We start from the raw sequence: 19,152 nt of genomic DNA, 5'->3' as shown, positions 1-19,152 counted from the left end.
TGGAATAATATATTCAGCAGTGTAGACGTAGGACTGAGTTCAGCTAGGTCTCTAGTGACTATATTAGACTTAAGTTTTTGCCAGCTAGCTCAGAGGTCACTAGAAACTTTCTCGAATAAACGAGGAGGAGTTTAACCTCCCTGGATAGACAAGAAGGGATTCGCTTCAGACGGGCGTTTTCAATAAAAGGTTGTTATTTATTGAGCAGTCTTCTTCCTCATACAAGAGAAATGAATTGCCACGATTGCAATACTCATAGTAAAGTAAAGTGCATACAGTAAAAGGAGGATTAAGAAATAATACTGTAAAAGCATTGATCTGGTTTCTTAGCCATAAGATACTTTAAAATAGATAAAATATATACATACTTATATACATTGACTAACGTACTCAACTGGTGCTTCTAAATACGCCTACCCCTGTGTACCTGACCTAAGCCTAATACGTGGGAAGGAGTAAGTAAGTAGCAGTTTTAAGTTAAGTTTGTTTTGCCAAGAATCTAACTCAAGAATTCTCTTTAAGGGTTTAGTCAGCTCCGTACCTGGGTATTAGAAAGCAGGAGGTCTGGTATCTCTCTCTCAGGACTCCATATCCCAGTAACCCGCGAAGGTATCTGGAAGCACCGGAGCTGGATTTCTCGGCAGGAGAAAAGACAGCGTCTCTCTCAGTGCGTCAAAGAGGAGGGGGCAGCGTCCGTGGGCTCTCGCATCAGCTGGGCTCTCGGGCAAGTAGTTAGCTGCTCTGCTCCAAATCCACCACCGTGTGTTTGCTTAAGGCAACGTTGGTATATTTATACCTGAAAGGTGCCGGGTTTGACGTAAGGTTGGACATAAGACGTGAATAAAGATGTCACTAAGAACTGGCCGTACTTACAGTGCTTTACAGGAGTTCTAGGATGAAATCAAAACAAAAGCAAGGGGGATTTCCCAGGTTGCTGGAGGTTTGGATTGTTTAGAGAACTGGTTGTGCTTTCTAGGGGGCCGGGGAAGTAGCCTTGCTTAATGTGACAGCACGTGCTACGACTGAATATGGATATGATTATTATGCCGTTGTATGGATAGTATTGATTATAACCGGACAAGGGCATAAAATAGGAATATCGATTTAGGCTCCTAGATAAAAACACAATACTTTACAGTGGCGAGAATATAATATCTCCCAAATACAGAATTGTGTGGTGTACTTAATAGAAAAGGTATTGTAATCTCTAGGATATGACGGGAATGTAGTACCCCCGACAGTAGAGAGTGGTAGGAGGTAGGCCCTAGGTGCACATGCAATTAGCGGCAACAATGCAGGGCGGTAGAGGCCTATTAGCCCAAGAGGAGCACTCTTAGAGAACAGCCACACAGATACTCGGTCCGTGCCGTCAGCCACGTGCGCTGACATCACCCTTTTCTTAAATACTCCCTGGTCCGAGCCCGGACCAGGAAGGTGCATGCAATCATTGTATTGTAGCGGCCGGGTGGCTCACCAAATCCCATCCAACGTATAACCTTGAATATAACGGGCATAACTGATTGCTCAATAGCACCCCCCCTCCCAGTCCAGGCAGTCCAGTATGGGTGGCGACACCCCAGATTCCAACACGGCCATGTCATGGCAACCTCTTACCGCAGTAAGTCCCGCAGCCTTGTGTTCGACACAGGCTTGTCGTGGAAGTCATACCGATGGTGTTGACTCTGCCTCCTCCATCTTTAGTCCCTTCCGGAGGGCTCCCACTACCGGGTGTTGTCTCCTGGCGCATCTCCCTCTCTTCCGATCGGCTCGGGTGGCACTCATGTTCGTGCTGCTATCCCCCAGCTCGGGGTCAGCTTCTTCCCCCCACAGTTCTCCTTCGGGTTCCGTGGCCTTTGTGCGCGGTCTGGGTACTTTCTTAAACCAGGATATGTCACACGCTGTCCGTTGGTTTCCTTTCTCGGCCACTATTAAAGTTCCTTGAACCCGCACCACCTTCCAGGGCTCAGGTTCAAAAGGCGTGCGGAACTTAGACCCCGGATACCTGTCCTTCCCGACTACATAGTCCCCGACCTGGATGTCGTCTGGTCGAGCACCTCTCTTTTTGCTGGCCCGGTAATTGTTGTTCTTGGGGCGGGCCTGGGACTCTTCCACATCTATCTCTGCGGGAGTCCAGGCATCACTGTTGGGTATTCCGTCCCGCACTACTCTTTTTAGTAGGAGATCATGGGGTGCACACTTCGTTGTGCAGTGTGGTGTTTGGCGGTATGCCCTCAGAAATTGATGTAGACGCGTCTCCAAGTGTACTCCTAGAGCCACCCCAATCCAGAGGGCCTTATTCAATGTCCGCATAAACCTTTCCACATCTCCGTTGGCTTGCGTCCACTGGGGCGTTATTTTCCTGTGCCTGATGCCCAGCTGTTTGAGAAACTCCTGAAATTCTTGGCCTTGGAATGGCGGGCCATTGTCTCTGCGTACTTCCTCTGGCAGCCCCAGCAGTGCAAATGTCTTTTCAAGCACCAGTTGCAAGCATTCAAAAGCTGTCGAGTCCACCAGTTCTACAACAGGGAACTTCGAAAGGCTGTCAACCATCACAGCCATTTGTCGGCCATCGGGGAAACTTCCAAAATCCAGACTCACTTGTTCCCACAGTGACAAGCTGATCCTTTCGGTGATAATGGGAGTGTCCGGCAGATCCGCCCCGGTTATAATGCAGGCATGACACCTCCTGACTTTGTCTTCCACCATCCGATCCAGGCCCGGGAACCACACCTTGGTTCGCAGCCGCGCCTTGGTTTTCTCAATTCCCTGATGCCCTTGGTGTGCCAGCTCGATCGTGCGTTCTCGGAGGGCCGCCGGCACTATAATCCAGGAGCTCCTCAGGATTACCCTTTTCCTGCCGCACTCAGCTCCCCTTGACATCTCCACATACTCACCCAGTACTCCTTCTGCTCCTTCGTTCTTCCCTCTTTCCCGCTCAGGAACCACTTCCATTGGTTATCTTGCAGACCAAGGCTCACCTCCTGCAGGCAATTATCCTCCACAGATGCTTTCCGGAGGTCTTTTAACAGTAGTGCTCGGGGGTGAGCATCGTCCAGTAGTTGCTTCACATATACCTCCGTACCTTCATCCACCTCGGGCCCTTGTGTCCCCTTAGGAGTCAGGGGAAGTCGGCAGGGTTGTTCGGCCCTGGACGGTACACCACCTCAAACTGATACGTTCGCGGTGGTCCACTTTGGGCTGTTCCCGCAAAGAGGAGCACTAGCGGCTTGTGGTCAGTTATTACAGTGAAGCAGTGTCCGCACAGGTAGATATGAAAGTGTTGACATGCCCACCAAATAGCTAGCGTCTCCCTCTCAATTTGGGCATATCTGGTCTCCACAGCCGTGAGTGATCGGCTGGCATAGGCAATTAGTACCCATTCTTGGTGGTCCGACCTCTGCAGGAGCACGACCCCCAGCCCCACCGGGCTAGCATCAACAATCGCCTCAGTGGCCGCTCCTAGCCAAAAGTACGCTACTGTGGCGCCTGTGAGAAGGGCTTTCTTTACATCGGCAAAGGCTTGTGCCTCTTTGTCCGTCCACTGCCATGCGGTATCCTTTTTGGTCAACTGTCACAATGGTTCAGAGAGTGTGGCCAGTCGGGGGATGAATCGGCCACAGTAGTTGGCCATGCCCAGGAAGCTCCTTACTTCGGACGGCGTTTGGGGAATGGCTGCCGTTCTGATAGCCTCCATTTTGGCAGGGTCCACCTGTAGCCCTTTCGCCGAGAATCGGTATCTGAAGAACTCCACTTCGGTGACATAAAATCTGCACTTCGTTTGATGCAATGTCAGGCCATGTTCCGCCAACCAAAAGTTTAATTTCTATTAAGGAAATGGAGGCGAGGATTATGCTTAACCTTTCTCCACTTTATTACACACCAGCCTTAACAATATAGAGAAAAGAGGGGGCGTGGCTTTGCCGAGCTGCGGAATGGCCACACTCTAGAGCAGCTCCGCCGGCTGAGGCAGTAAATCCGACAATTATCCGCATGGTACCTGAAATACCTTGGGCCAGTGACCGGAGATTGTGGCCGGTGGATGTCCCCATCTGGCGATCCCGCAATTGGTGGCGTAACGGCGGTGGAACTGGGCTGAGGGGCGCCGTACTGTGGGGGCCTGGCTTCTCAGCCGCAGGAGGATGCCGGGAGCTCGAGTTTGGTGTGACCCGAGGGGAAGAGCTGCAGCGTGGGAGAGGTACCAGCTTTAGTGCCGGCCGCCTGGGGCTGTGTGGATTGGCTTGTGCCCGGGCCCCTGTGACATTAGGGCTGGAGACGTATACAGCTGCGGTGCAGGATCGGCGGTGGAGGATGGAGTAGACGAGGCGTCCCCCCTGCCGGAAGGTCTCTTGTGCAGAAGGTAGGCCGTAAGTAATCCTGTGGGGGACGGGGCGTGCGCCTGTGTCGGCGGCCCCCGCTGTTACTGCACTCTACCGGACGTTGGCTCCGTAGCGGCCGGTGTCCCGGATTGACTGAGACGGCCCTGTGGTGATTGATGACTTTACCCAGGAGGCCGCCATTTTAAGTGGAGCTGTCGGGCCGCTCTGGAGGCCGGGTCGGAACCGGGTGTAACATGGGGCAGTCTGAAGGTGAGGGTGAACTTGGTGCGCTTGCATGCAGACTGCAGTGGTGAAAAAAAAAATATTAATAATCCTGATGTGTTGCCTATACTGTCGGATTCCAACACTGAGGACACACCTGTTTGCTTGGTTTGCAGGCGGCCTGCTTTGCAAGGTGTGCGCAGATTTGTGGGCCCGCGGAGAGGTGACTCCAATTAAATGCACTCTGGTGGAAACAGTACACCGCTGTTCTACATCTGCTGGGTGTGGCTGTGCCATCTCTTCATGCACTCCGGTGGAGACAAAGCGGTGGGGGTGCACTTAGGATATTGATGGACCGCAGATTGACCGCAGTTGAACATGCTTCATCCTACAGGGATGGACAAGACCGCCCAGAATATTTTTCAGCTCCTGGTCTTCGGGAATGGGGATATCTAGTAGCTGAAGGTGGTGGTCTTTGACTGCGGGAAGGTCATTGCCACAATTCTATACAACATATCGGTGGAGGGGCGCTGCCTTTTCTTCTACATTTGTTGGGCTGAGACATATGGAGCTCGCCCACTTGTGAGCCAATTAGGAGCGGGGAGGACGACTACCAGTGTGATCGTGTCCGGGCAGTAACGCCTTTGTGATAGTGAGGAGGAGCCGACAGCAGGAGTGCGAAATAACTGGCGCCGGGGTAGGAACTCACAGCGCTTGCAATTGGACTATTGACCACCAGTACTATAATTGTCAATCATCAGAAACCAAAATGGGTAAGCCAGACACACGCCAGCCGTAAATAACCTTCGATAAGAAAGCAAACCAGTCCGGAGAAAGCGTTGCTGGCCAAAGGGAGCAGCCCGGGGATAGTGCCGCGGCCCTTCAGCCTGAGGACGACATATGAGAAATGTTTAAGGACCTGAAATCCAGGCTCCAGGGCATAGACTCGAAAATGGACTCGCTGGCTGACAGAATGGACATAATAACGCAACGCGCAGAGAAACAAGAAGGCCGTCTGAGCGTCTTGGGGACAAGGGTGACGGAGACGGAGGAAGGTCAAAAAGATATGGAACGGACATTCAAAACATAGAGAAATACATCGAAACCATGATGAAAGACCTTTTCGGGCCGGAATTGTCTGCCATGTTCCTCATTGGACGGGCGCATCGTACGCTGGGTCCCAGGCCAAGACCAGGTGCGCCGCCAAGACCGATCCTGGCAAGAATACTTAATTATAGGGATAGAGACACGATCCTTCGACTCGCAAGAGAAAAGGGAGATATCCAATGCAAGGGCAATCACATAGCCCTCTATCCAGACTTTACGCTGCAGGTACAGGCGGCCCGGCGGGATTTCATCCCCGCAAAGAAGATTTTTCAGCAGTTTGGGACCAGGTACGCATGGATATATCCAGCCAAGCTGAGAGTCCAGGGCCAAGGGAAACCAACATTTTTCACGGACACTCAGGTGGCGCTGGCATACGCTAAGCAGATGGCAAAACATCAGAAACTGCATGCGCCGACAGCTGACTCACAAACTGAGAGGTCTATGAGTGATAATGATTGACAACATGGGCCGATTACGCTGGACGGTCAGATAAGTATCAAATACCGATATAATGTGGACGGGTTTGCTGTGGGCCCTATATAATGTTGGTTACGCTGTTTGATTACAAATGCATGTTGCAACGAAGGGTTGCTGGCCGGGGAGCTTACCTGGTCAACAGTAATATTTGTGCCAGGACAATCTTCATTTTCATGGCCTAGGGTACAGGGACAATACCTCGACCACCCTGCCAAAAGTGCAGGGGTGTATTGCCAGTGACCTCACGTACCCCCACGGCATGATTCCCTTATGCTCACGATTGTGGTTTGTTAACTCATTGTTAAGGGGTGGGGGGTAATTCACAACCTAATTGGTGGGTTGGTGTGGTAGGTGGGGGGAAGGAGACTTGTTTGTTTAACTTGCCTGCCATGTCCGTATAAGGGTCTTAGAAGTGTTTTGCTTGCAAGCTGTGGTTGTTCTTGTCTGCCACTGGGCGGCCTATGTTTCCTTATTACACTATATGTTATTAGTGCTGCGCACTTGGATGGGCACCATCAGGTTACCATGATGGAAAGAGCCGTTGGACAATACACACTTCACATGCACCACGGATGTCGGCCATCACATGTCTTTCCTGGAATGTCCGGGGTCTTAATGACAGGAGGAAAACTAGGTTGATCCACTCGTACCTAACAAGGCATGGAGTGGATGTGGGCACCCACAGCCGCCAATGCGCTCAGACATAATAGATGGGGGAGGTGGTAGAAGCTAATTACTCAAATTACTCCAGGGGCGTGGCGATTTTGTTACGTAAAGGCCTACATTGGAAGACGCATCGCTCAATCATAGATAATGAGGGCAGATATATCCTTTTACAGGGTACACTATACAATACTCCAACAGTAATAGTTAACATATATGACCCCAACACGGACAGCCTGGCCTTTTTCCAACACATCTGGCAGAACATTCAGGCACTGGGAGATGTAGCGATTCTATGGCAGGGGGGACTTCAATGTGGTCTTGTCACCTACAGCCGATAGACGAGGGGCGACGCGCAAATACCATCCTAAAGCAGCAGAGATGTTGTTGGGGACAGTGGATGATTTACAACTGATAGACACGTGGAGGGCTCTCCACCCGACAACTAGAGTGGGCACCTGTGTGACACAACATCGGAATGCCTGGTCTAGGTGGACTATTGACTGGTCTCTAGGGTTATACACTCCTGGGTAACAGAGGCAATACACCACCCATGCACATTTTCTGATCACGCGCCCACTCAGATAAAGTTGCAGGTGCCCCCATATTACATAACACCGTTTAGCTGGCGCTTTCCATCCAAACCACTGTTAGATCAAGTTTTCCGTGAAGAACTGAGGGAAAAATTAGTTGAGTATTTTACATTGAATGAGGGTACAGTAGACTCGCCCGGGGCACTTTGGGAGGCATTCAAGGTGGTTATAAGGGGACATTGTATGGCGCTGAAGGCAGGCGTGCGTAGGGACATACGCAATACATTACACCGGCTGGAATGAGAAATTCAGCAATTAGAAAGGGAAATTCAAGATGTCCCATCCATGGAGGCTGCTGCCCAACTCCGATCCAAATTGACGGAATTTCAGGAAGAGGCTGAGAGGGAAACTGCGTACTTACATAAATACGCACAGGCCAGGCGATATGGTGAGGGGGATCGGGCAGGGAAAACTAGCGGGACTGCTCAGGCCTCCCAAGGGGCTCTGAATTCATTACTGAACTACACACGGATACGGGGGAGATTGTACGGACTCCTCAGGATATACTCCGCACAATGTCCAATTTCTACCAATCACTGTACACCTCTAAAACTAGTCCTACCCAATCAGACATCGCGGAGTACCTGGACACCGTGGCATTAGCATGGTTCAACAATGGTGCCAGGGAATATATGGAGCTTCCTATAACTGTCAATGACGCTAGACAGGTAATTAGTGGCATGCCAGCTGATAAAGCTCCTGGCTCGGATGGGCTCACGGCGGCATTCTGCTAAGAATACGCAGACATTTTGGCCCCCACGGCTGTTACCGGTGTTTATGGAGGCATTTGAAATGGGCATACTCCCACCCACACTTAGAGAAGCCACGATAATAACCCTGTTGAAACCTGGTAAAGACACCACCTCACCAGACTCTTATCGACCACTGTCCCTAATTAACCTAAACACCAAAATTTACGCGAAACTCTTGGCTAATAGATTACAACCCATGCTTCCTCAAACAGCGCTGCCAGATCAATCTGGATTTATTCCGGGTAGATCAAAGGCACATAATCTAAAAGTCTTATTTGAGCTGCTACACTACTTGGCTCCTCATGTCCAGGCGGTTGTAGCACTATTGGATGTTACGAAAGCATTCAACTCATTGGAGTGGAAATTTTTATTTGCCCTGCTGACAGGGACACTTTGGGAGGCATGCAAGGTGGTTACAAGGGGACATTGTATGGCGCTGAAGGCAGGCGTGCGTAGGGACATACGCAATACATTACACCGGCTGGAATGAGAAATTCAGCAATTAGAAAGGGAAATTCAAGATGTCCCATCCATGGAGGCTGCTGCCCAACTCCAATCCAAATTGATGGAATTTCAGGAAGAGGCTGAGAGAGAAACTGCGTACTTACATAAATACGCACAGGCCAGGCGATATGGTGAGGGGGATCGGGCTGGGAAAACTAGCGGGACTGCTCAGGCCTCCAAGGGGCTCTGAATTCATTACTGAACTACACACGGATACGGGGGAGATTGTACGGACTCCTCAGGATATACTCCGCACAATGTCCAATTTCTACCAATCACTGTACACCTCTAAAACTAGTCCTACGCAATCAGACATCGCGGAGTACCTGGACACCGTGGCATTAGCATGGTTCAACAATGGTGCCAGGGAATATATGGAGCTTCCTATAACTGTCGATGACGCTAGACAGGTAATTAGTGGCATGCCAGCTGATAAAGCTCCTGGCTCGGATGGGCTCACGGCGGCATTCTGCAAAGAATACGCAGACATTTTGGCCCCTTGGCTGTTACCGGTGTTTATGGAGGCATTTGAAATGGGCATACTCCCACCCACACTTAGAGAAGCCACGATAATAACCCTGTTGAAACCTGGTAAAGACCCCACCTCACCAGACTCTTATCGACCACTGTCCCTAATTAACCTAGACACCAAAATTTACGCTAAACTCTTGGCTAATAGATTACAACCCATGCTTCCTCAAACAGCGCTGCCAGATCAATCTGGATTTATTCCGGGTAGATCAAAGGCACATAATCTAAAAGTCTTATTTGAGCTGCTACACTACTTGGCTCCTCATGTCCAGGCGGTTGTAGCACTATTGGATGTTACGAAAGCATTCAACTCATTGGAGTGGAAATTTTTATTTGCCCTGCTGACACGGCTAGGTTTCAGCCCCATTTTCATAAAGCAAAGCCAAGTAATATACACCAAACCAAGGGCCAGAGTGGGAATAAACAGGCAGATTTCAAAGCCATTTGACAGCACGAGGGGGACGAGACAAGGCTGCCCGCTGTCGCCATTGTTGTTTGCGATCGCTACCGAACCCCTGGCGGCAAGACTTCGTCAACACCATACGCATCGAAGTATTGGCTTTACATCCAGAGGGCTGCTGATATCAATGTATGCTGACGGCATGACTGTTTACTTAGTGAACCCTAAAGATAACTTTGACATACTCATGAGAGAACTGATTCGATATGGTAGTTTAACAGGGGTGCAGACGAACTGGGCTAAATCCGTACTACTACCCCTCACTGAAGATACCACTCACTGTGAGACGGAGTTTCCTATCCAATGGGCGGCCGGTGAGATACGGTATCTCGGTATATGGATAAGAAGATCCACACAGGAAATATGGCTGGCCAACTACTGGAAGTAGTAGTAGAGTGGATCGAAAGTAAAATACAAAGGTGAAAACGACTACCACTATCACTAACAGGTCGTATTGCAATAACGAAAATGGTAATACTTCCAAAGTTGTTATATTTGTTTGTGAATATTCCTCTGCCACTAAATATACATTTTTTTAAACGTCTTCGCGCGAGCTTCCTTGAATTGATCTGGGCAGGTAAACAGCCAATGGTGTCCTGGAATCTTCTAACCCTACCGCTTTCCCAGGGGGGACTGGGGGCTCCTGATTTTGAGCTTTATGCCTATAGTGCACAAGCACAATACTTGCATTTCTGGCACCACCCAGCCCCATTCCAACCCAATGTGGCGATCGAGACAGATATAGCAGCGCCGACGGTGTACCATCCTTACAAACGACCGCATTCTGAAATAAATACAGTAGAAGCGACACGGTGGGCTTGGGGGAACATAGCAAAGAGGGCAGGTCACGAAGAATTGTTTGCACTGCCCATGCCACTGGAGGGAAACCCACTTATAGGCCCTTTAATGGATAAAGCCACGTCTAGACGAGCGCAAGATCATAATTTACAAATCGGACAAGATGGATACCCAGATGGTACTTTTCTGTCCCTGCAACAATTATGCGATCCACACCCACCTTCGGCCTCGACCACACTGCTGTATTACCATCTGAGGTCGGCGTGCAAGGCACGGTATGCTGAATTCCCAAATGTTCCTCCCTCGCTGCCTGCATTGGAAAATGTCTTATCAAATCCATCCCCTCGACAACTAATAACTCAGATTTGCACTATTACTCAAGACACATCCCCTATAACTGTTAGTACATCAAGGGCAGAGTGGGAGTTGGAAACGGGTCTCACAATCACTGAAAAACAATGGCTCTTGCTGTTCACAATTAGAACACCTCTCGCCGAACTATAAATTACATTGCATACATTTTAATTTTCTACACAAAGTATACCGCACACCAGTACAATTACATCGCATGGGTGTGCAATCAGACACAAGATGCTGGAGATGTGGAGCTCAGGACGACACATTTGTACATTTGGCTTTGTCTTGCAGTCTAATGGCACACTATTGGTCGGATATCTTCAGACATATTACTAACATTGTTGATAGTCCGCTACAGACTACTCCACTGGTAGCACTACTAGGGTTTACGTTAGACATTCCGAAAGGCTCCCGTAAACTAACGTCTATGTTACTTTTGCTTGCAAAACGCCAGGTAGCAATACATTGGAAAAAAACTCACCCGCCCACAGTTGCGGGATGGATAAATGCAGCTGCGTATTGCAAAACTCAATTGTCCAACTATTGGCACCTATTGCCCCGTAGATCGAGACCTCTGGATATCTGGGGGCCATTTGTAGATTGGCTGGAACAACGGGGGCTCGGACCTTCGGACCAGTGGTGCGACGTGAAACTCTTTCTTTCTGATGTGAGGGAAAGCGGTGCAAGATATTTATGTGTAAACCCTGCTGAAGAGCTATTTTTTTGGGAAAGGTGCGGTGAGTGCAGCCTTATGTATGTGCGATGGAAGGCAGGCGATTATAGATGTTTGCTACAGCTGACTTTATCTTCATTCTATGTACCTGTTGACATGACGAGGTGGGATGGGGGGAGTTTACTTGTTCAGTAAAATCCATTATACTGCTTTACTTGCATTATTTAAAACCATATGCCAAGACTACACTGCTTGACTTGCTTGTCATGAATCCTGATTCGCTGCTGGGCCCCTGGGATGTCGGTATAAAAGCTGTGTAATGTCTACATATACAATGTCTACTTACGCTGCCGGCCTCAGGGTTGTAGGCACAAAAAGCTGTGTGATAAGTGTGATCTGCAATAAAAAAAACAATATAGAGAAAAACGTACTTTCCCATATACCCTAGGGAAGAAATAACATATAAAGAAAAGATAGAAGGAAACAAAACATAAGATGGGAGTGCTGAGAGATAAAGGGCATGAATTTTGAGTGTCCAGAATCTAGTTCTAAGCCCATCAGACATACTATAGTATCAGTTATTATTCTTGTATATGATCATTATTTTTGGTTTGGTTATTATTCCTGTACATGATTATTGAATTTTGCTCCCCTTAAGTCATTAGAATGCTCCATCGTCTAGCACATTCTTCGTTCACCCAGGTGTATAAATGATCTGTTAGATGTTCAACATTTGATTCAATGCCTTTTAGACTCCCCATTTGACTCTTGTTTCGATTATTGTTTTGAGTACTGGTTATTATTCCTGTATATGATTATTGTATGTACTCCCCTTATCTCTCTATGCTCCATCGCATAGCCCATTCCTACTCATGCACTGAGGTTATATTGAGCTTTTATGTTTGTATTGGTTGATTCAATGCCCATTAGATTCCCCATGTTAGACTAATGTTGTGATTTGTTACCTTTGGCTCAATTTTGTAAAGCGCTCTGATATATTTTGGGATCAAGTTCGCGCTATATAAAACTTTATAAATAAATAAATAAAAAACCATGCCTGATGCCAACGCTCATCAGACCCCAGAAAAGGTGTTGCCCAGGCGCTGACTTAGATCTAGTGCCGACCAGGAGAATCCGTCTGTTTAATTAAAACATAGCGTTGCAAAGGCCCGAAGCGGGGGTTGGCGCGATGTGATTTCTGCCCAGTGCTCTGAATGTCAAAGTGAAGAAATTCAATAAACCGCGGGTAAACGGCGGGAGTAACTATGACTCTCTTAACCAGACTGTGTGTGGAGAAGCATATAGAGACAGGCCAAACAAGGTTCTATCATGGCAGCGAGCGTGATAGTGAGAAATGGCAAAGCAAACAAACCCAATTCCAAATGGGATAGTTCCTGGAGAATAAAAACCCTGTTAAGATGGCGTAAGGAGGTGCTGTCTTTCTCAGAAATCATTAACCTCCTCACCGAATGCAACAAGCAACAACGATTCAGATCACGATATAGGCCTTAGTTCACCCTCCGTAGTAGAAGAAGACTCAACAGTAGACCTCAGCAAATCCATCGAGTTTGTGGCCACCTCAGCCAAGAATGACATTGGTACAGCAAACTTTTAAAATCTTCCCAATGTAAACGAGGTCAGCAAAGATGTAATAACAAAGAAAAGTTACTACACAAAAAAAGTCACTTATTGGAAGTACCCAAACGAAAAATATAAATGTGACTTGTGTGGAGACATAATGGGGAACTTTTAAAGAACTGTGAAAACATGTCTCCAACAAGCACAAAGGCTTCTATCTTAAAACGTACTGCTAAAATGTGACAAAGAAGTCGAATACCACAATATTGCATGCCATTATGCCAAATGTAAAGGAAGACCTCAAAAAAGAGAGCTGCCATTCCTGTGCAGCTTCTGTGATCTCAGATATGGAACAAAAATTGGTGTTTCTCAATCTGCTCGGCATGCATATCCAAGAGCGCAAAATGAGGCTAGACTAGCAGCTCTAGCAAGCAGCAAACCGTCAAAATTATGGTCACAGGAAGAAATACTGCTACTAGCAGAATTGGAAAAAGTATATGAAAATAAGAGTAATATTAATGTGCTGATGGTCCCACCTTTTGACAATAAAAACAGAAAACAAATTGCAGAAAAAAGAAGATAGAAGAGATAAAAGCAAAAAATCCGCAAAAGATGTACTGCAAGCATCAAATGTTTCTGAAAATGACTCTTGCGATGAACCAGAGGTTACAATAGAAGTAACAACAGAAAAGCGCAGAGACTTTATCAATCGCAAACGTGCGCAAAAATTCAAGAACTTTGATGAGCTGGAAGACAAAATCACAGAAATCGAGAAGTACACCCAAAACGTAGAGCAACACGATGCTGCTATAGATCTGATGGATGAGGTAGTGACTTTTATCGCAGAAAGCACCACTGATATAAGGCCTACACCAGCAAGTGTACCAACAAATGAACTCAATAATGAGCCTATGAACTCTGCTCAAGATGAGCACCAGAATGCCTCAGTAGGGAACAAGATAACAAAAAAAAACAAGAAAAACTGAAGACTTTTAATCGGACGCACAAGAAAAATTATGGCAAAGCAAAGGGCAGCTATAAAGAATACCAGGCAATGTTTAAAAAAAGACAAAAAGAAAATTGCCAGGATTATCACTGATGGGGCAGAAGATGCCACTTGCCAAATCAGTGCTGATGAAATCTTTCAATACTACAAAAACATAATTGAGAAAGAAAACAAGAAAAATCCTAATTTCATGCCGATTGATCGGATACCAGTGGGGCCTGATAAGATTGGTCTGAATGACTTGTATGAAGTGCACAGCAGGCAACCAAGACTGCTGCCCAGAATTCTATCGTCTTGGTTGTTGATGAGAAGAGTACCAGGAATTATCAAAAAGAACCGATCCATTTTGATACCCAAGAATGTACCGATTAGTGAAATTAAAAAAATCAGTAACTGGCGTCTAATTACCATTGATACTGAATTCATGAAGTTATTCACAAAAATACTAACTAAAAGACTCATTTTTTGTTGAATTGAATAGGAGACAAAAAGGCTTCATGAAGGTGAGAGGTTGTCTCGAGAATCTGACTCTCCTGCAAAATATCATAAAGGGGGCACGAAAAAACAGTCACTCATTAGCAGTTGTGTTCATAGATATATCGAAAGCCTTCGACTCTGTCAGCCCTGGTCACAATATACAGAGTCTCGCAAGGCAAAGGGTTCCATCATACATCAGAGACACAATAAAGGACTTGTACTCTGACTCAACAACATCTTTCAAGGGAAAGAACAACGAAGCAACTCCAGAAATAACAATGAAATCCTGGATCAAACAAGGTGATTCTTTATCCCCACTACTATTTAACATTGCCATGGATCCTCTGATCTGTGATCTTCAGAAAAACGGCAAGGGCTTCACATTTGGATCAGATGGTCTTATTGAGCAAATCACCGCTCTCGCCTTTGCCAATGACATCGCAGTACTCAGCAGTACCTGGGAAGGAATGAGTACAAATCTGAAAATCATTGAAAAGTTCAGTAAAACTACAGGATTACAACTTAATGTGAAAAAGACACATGGATTTTATATCCGTCACCATAAAGAGAAAATCCTGATTAACAACTGTAAACCATGGCAATTTGAAAAAGAAAATAATGAAAATATTCATCCAGGAGAAAGTAAGAGATACCTCGGATTGAACTTTGATCCACACACTGGACATACAAGCAACAACAAAATTAATGAGGTACCTGTCAATTGGGCTCAAAAACGTGATAATCTACAACTTAAGCCAGCGCAGAAAATAGACATTTTGTGTCAGTACTTGGTACCTAAACTATCATTCAAATTGGAAATGACAGGAACAGAAGCAAAAACTTTAAATGTTCTGGATCAAAAGTATGTCAAACACTTTCTACACCTTCCTGCATACACATCTGATGGTCTCCTATATTCGAAAAGATCATTTGGGGGCCTCAGTATACCAAAACTATGTACACAAATTGGTCTCAATATAGTAAATAGTTTATTGTATCTCAGGGCAGCTCCAGAACTGTACATAGCTCATTCATTCATGTATGCAGGAGAAGATATGAATGAAAAAATTGATAACATCATCAAAACACACAAACTCAACATTTTAGACAGTAGGTTTCTGAGCTATGACTTGAATTTGTTAGCAACATAGGATTGGAGAAAAGAAGAGTTTGAGAAATGGGCAAATCTCCCTGTCCAAGGTGATGGTATAAAATACTTAGCAAGTAATCCAAATTCAAACTTCTGGATCAGCAAGCATAACAAAATGAAAGAAAACCAGTACATAGCTGTGCTGATGTTAAGAGCACATGTTTTATATACCAGAGAAACCATCACTAGGGGAAGAAATTGTGCATTTGCTACATGTAGCTATTTGAATGATGTTTGTGAAACAATTTCTCATATTTCAGGCGCATGTCCTAAAACTTAGGACATTAGGATAAAAAGAGATAACAAAATTCTGGAATTGCTCATTGATAGAGCAAAAAGGTGTGGTTGGATGGCATATAGGGAACGTCATGTTAAGAATAATCAAGGAGAACTACGAAAACCAGATGTAATATTTACCAAAAATGGTACAGCTGTAGTGATTGATGTTTCAATTCATTATGAAAATTCTCAGAATTCCCTTGAATTAGTGTTTGAGAGTAAAGTGAAATACTATCAGGATCTGTCACATCAAATCAAAGATCTCACAAAATGCAACACTGTAAAATTTCATGGCATTATCGTTGGATGTCGTGGTATTTGGCCTCAATGTAATGATGTTGTTCTCGCTGATTTAGGTCTGCAAATGTCATTCCCATTCAAGAAAAATGTTTGCCTGACTACTTTAATGGACACTCTTAAAATGGGCCAAGTATTCAAGGACAATTGAATATCAAGCTTATACTGAGATGTACACTTTCTTGCAGCACACATGTCACCCTTATAGAGCATAATGTTTTAACATATAGGTTTATAGTTGACACAAGATTTAGTATAGATGTGAATTTTATAGATGTGAATTTTTTTTAGATGTGCTTTTTTCTAATTAGATGTGCAATTTGCAGATGTGTATTGTTTTTTATAAATGTGTGCTATAACAATTTGGATATACTATCCACAACAGTTTGGGAGTAGGGAACAAATGCGCAAAATAGTATCGAATTATTTACTTTATATATATCTTGAATAGTATATGCTCCAAGGGACAGATACAACCCCTACCATAGGTTGTAATATTAGACGGAAGAAATTCTATCTCAAATTATAATTGCAAATTCTCAACCTGAGCAACACTAATAAGTAATATAATGTCCAAATCAATAACTGTCTTTACCAAATATTGCAGAGTCCATATCTTCTTTATTTATTCCAATCCAATTGCATAGTTCATCCAATCCATGGGTACAAATCATAAGGGTTTCTCCAACATTACAAGTAACCAACAGACTTAGCCAACACGTGTTTCGTCTAGGCTCCTCAGCCAGTGACTTCGTCAGGGCTAAAAGTAAGCAGACTATATCCTTAATACACATGAATAAAGTCTATAGAGAAGTTTTACAAACATAATCTAATCGTAGATTAAAGGAAGAACCTACAAGGGGGATTCACTGAATAAGATAAGAACCGTGAGGTGATGTAAGAGGTTTTATAGTCATAATCTGATTACAGATTAGAGGGAGAGCCTCTTAAGATAAGAACCGTGAGATAGTATAAGTAAAAGATAATTCACCCAAAGTGATACACAAATTGTATAATCAAACAGTTTCTATGAAGTTGATAAGATTTGGAGTCACGGTGAGAGGGGTATTGAGAATAGAGAAAGAATAAAACGTGCATAAAGTGTCATTACAGTAAGTTCAAAAATGGTGAGATATTATTAAAAGCAAGTGATTTTAAAAGTTTGTATCCCCTAATAACTCTCACTCCAAGTCAAACATATATTAAATTCAACTTACCAAGTTAGCTAATATTTCAGGAATAATATTAATTTCATATGGAATTCAGGCATCAAATGACAATTCTTATATGAAAATCCTACGAAGGAAATGGACAGTTCAGCTATTGTACTTGTAGTGATGATTATAATATATTCATCAAAGGATAGAAGAGAGGCTACACCTAATTATAATCTATAACTGATATGCAATAAAATAGAATTCGGAAAGCAACTAGAACTAAAAGTATAATCTAAACCTATTATAAAGATCCAGTAGGGACAAAGTTTACATGCTATGTCATAAAAGGTTGTATATAGCATGGTTCTATGATACCTATTACAGGTAATCAGTTAATGACCACCCATGATTAAAAGAACGAAAGAACCGCTATACGAATAATGATATATCTCATATTATTCAAAAACTAGTCTATTCATGATATAGTTTATGATTTATAATCATTCCGACACTTGACGATCTAGATAAAGGTCCAGTACCTAAGATTAAGATCAGCTATTCATCTATTTCTCTCAATAAATTATTAGTTGGTAGTTGTAACTATTTCCGACCAATGTAGTGTGTTCAATTCTAAAAAACAAGTATGAACATATTTACCACGATTAAATCAGTGTCCTATTTATATCCCATAAAGTTAGTTAAATAAGTAAGATCCAAACCTATTATACCTCAAATATAGTTGCATTTACTTGAAGAGATGTAAGGTTCTGTATTGCGGTTCAGTTGTTGTCCTATGTATGGGCCTAAAAAGGACGAATACAATAAAATAATTGCCGTCACTGCTTGTGTTTCCTTAAAAAAGAAATATTAATATACTAGTTATCTTTAGGCTAATTATCCTGTCCGATTATCAAATCCTTTAAACTTACCGGCGACATGAGTCCGAGTAGTTACATCCAGCACGAGCTTATATAGTGGCGTCTAGCATCGGCGCCATCTTGAATTGGGGCTTATATATTATATCATGATCGAAAATAGAGGACGGACTCACCTTATCGCTAATCCTTTAATATCGTATATATTGTATTAAAGTTATTGATGTGGAGGAGTATTTAGTCACAACGGCATCACAGGATATTTAGTCTTTATTTAACCATATAATCTAGTTAAAATTACTCAATTATTTTTATTTACTTTTCCAAACTTACCATCCAGTAACGATTTAGGAAAAGATTAACAACTCTATATAATAAGTTACTATTTTAAAACAAGCAGTGTATATTTCCGACTACCGTTATTTATATATAAATCGGTTCGTATCAGATTACCACTTTGCCTATCTACATTATAAAGCTACTCAGAGATCGAAGAGGGACCACTATACGGCAAATAGCGCCATTTTAGTCGTTTATTTTACTGTTCTCTATTTAAGATACTAAGAGGAAAGAGATTAACGGGCAAATCAATTTATTTACTAACGAAATCTATAATATTACTATAACGTTTGACCTGTCCCAGTAGATTCAAATAAGAATAATAATAATTCTTAGTAAAAGAAAGAGAGAATAGAGCGCCACATGTAAAAGAAGGGGAAAGGATAAATTAGTAAGTTAACAGATAGTTACCCGTCACCATTTTGCAACCATCCTATCTCTCATCTATTACCGATAATTAGTGGCATAGTTGGCATGAAGAGTTCTTTTTTGAAAAACAAGTATAATCCTAAAAGTAACGATACATAATTGGATCACACTG

General features: G+C 44.2%; 1 protein-coding gene across 5 annotated transcripts in view; it reads left to right on the top strand.

Annotated features, from left to right (window-relative positions):
- The window catches only part of GSS (glutathione synthetase), a 757,391-nt gene that overhangs the window by 435,523 nt on the left and 302,716 nt on the right, over positions 1 to 19,152 (top strand). The gene's annotated exons all lie outside the window — the stretch shown is intronic.

The sequence above is a fragment of the Lissotriton helveticus genome, chromosome 7 (assembly GCF_964261635.1).
Source record: "Lissotriton helveticus chromosome 7, aLisHel1.1, whole genome shotgun sequence".
In the NCBI taxonomy this organism is placed as follows: domain Eukaryota; kingdom Metazoa; phylum Chordata; class Amphibia; order Caudata; family Salamandridae; genus Lissotriton; species Lissotriton helveticus.
Note: the sequence above shows the minus strand (reverse complement) of the source record. Positions and strands in the feature narration are given on the sequence as shown.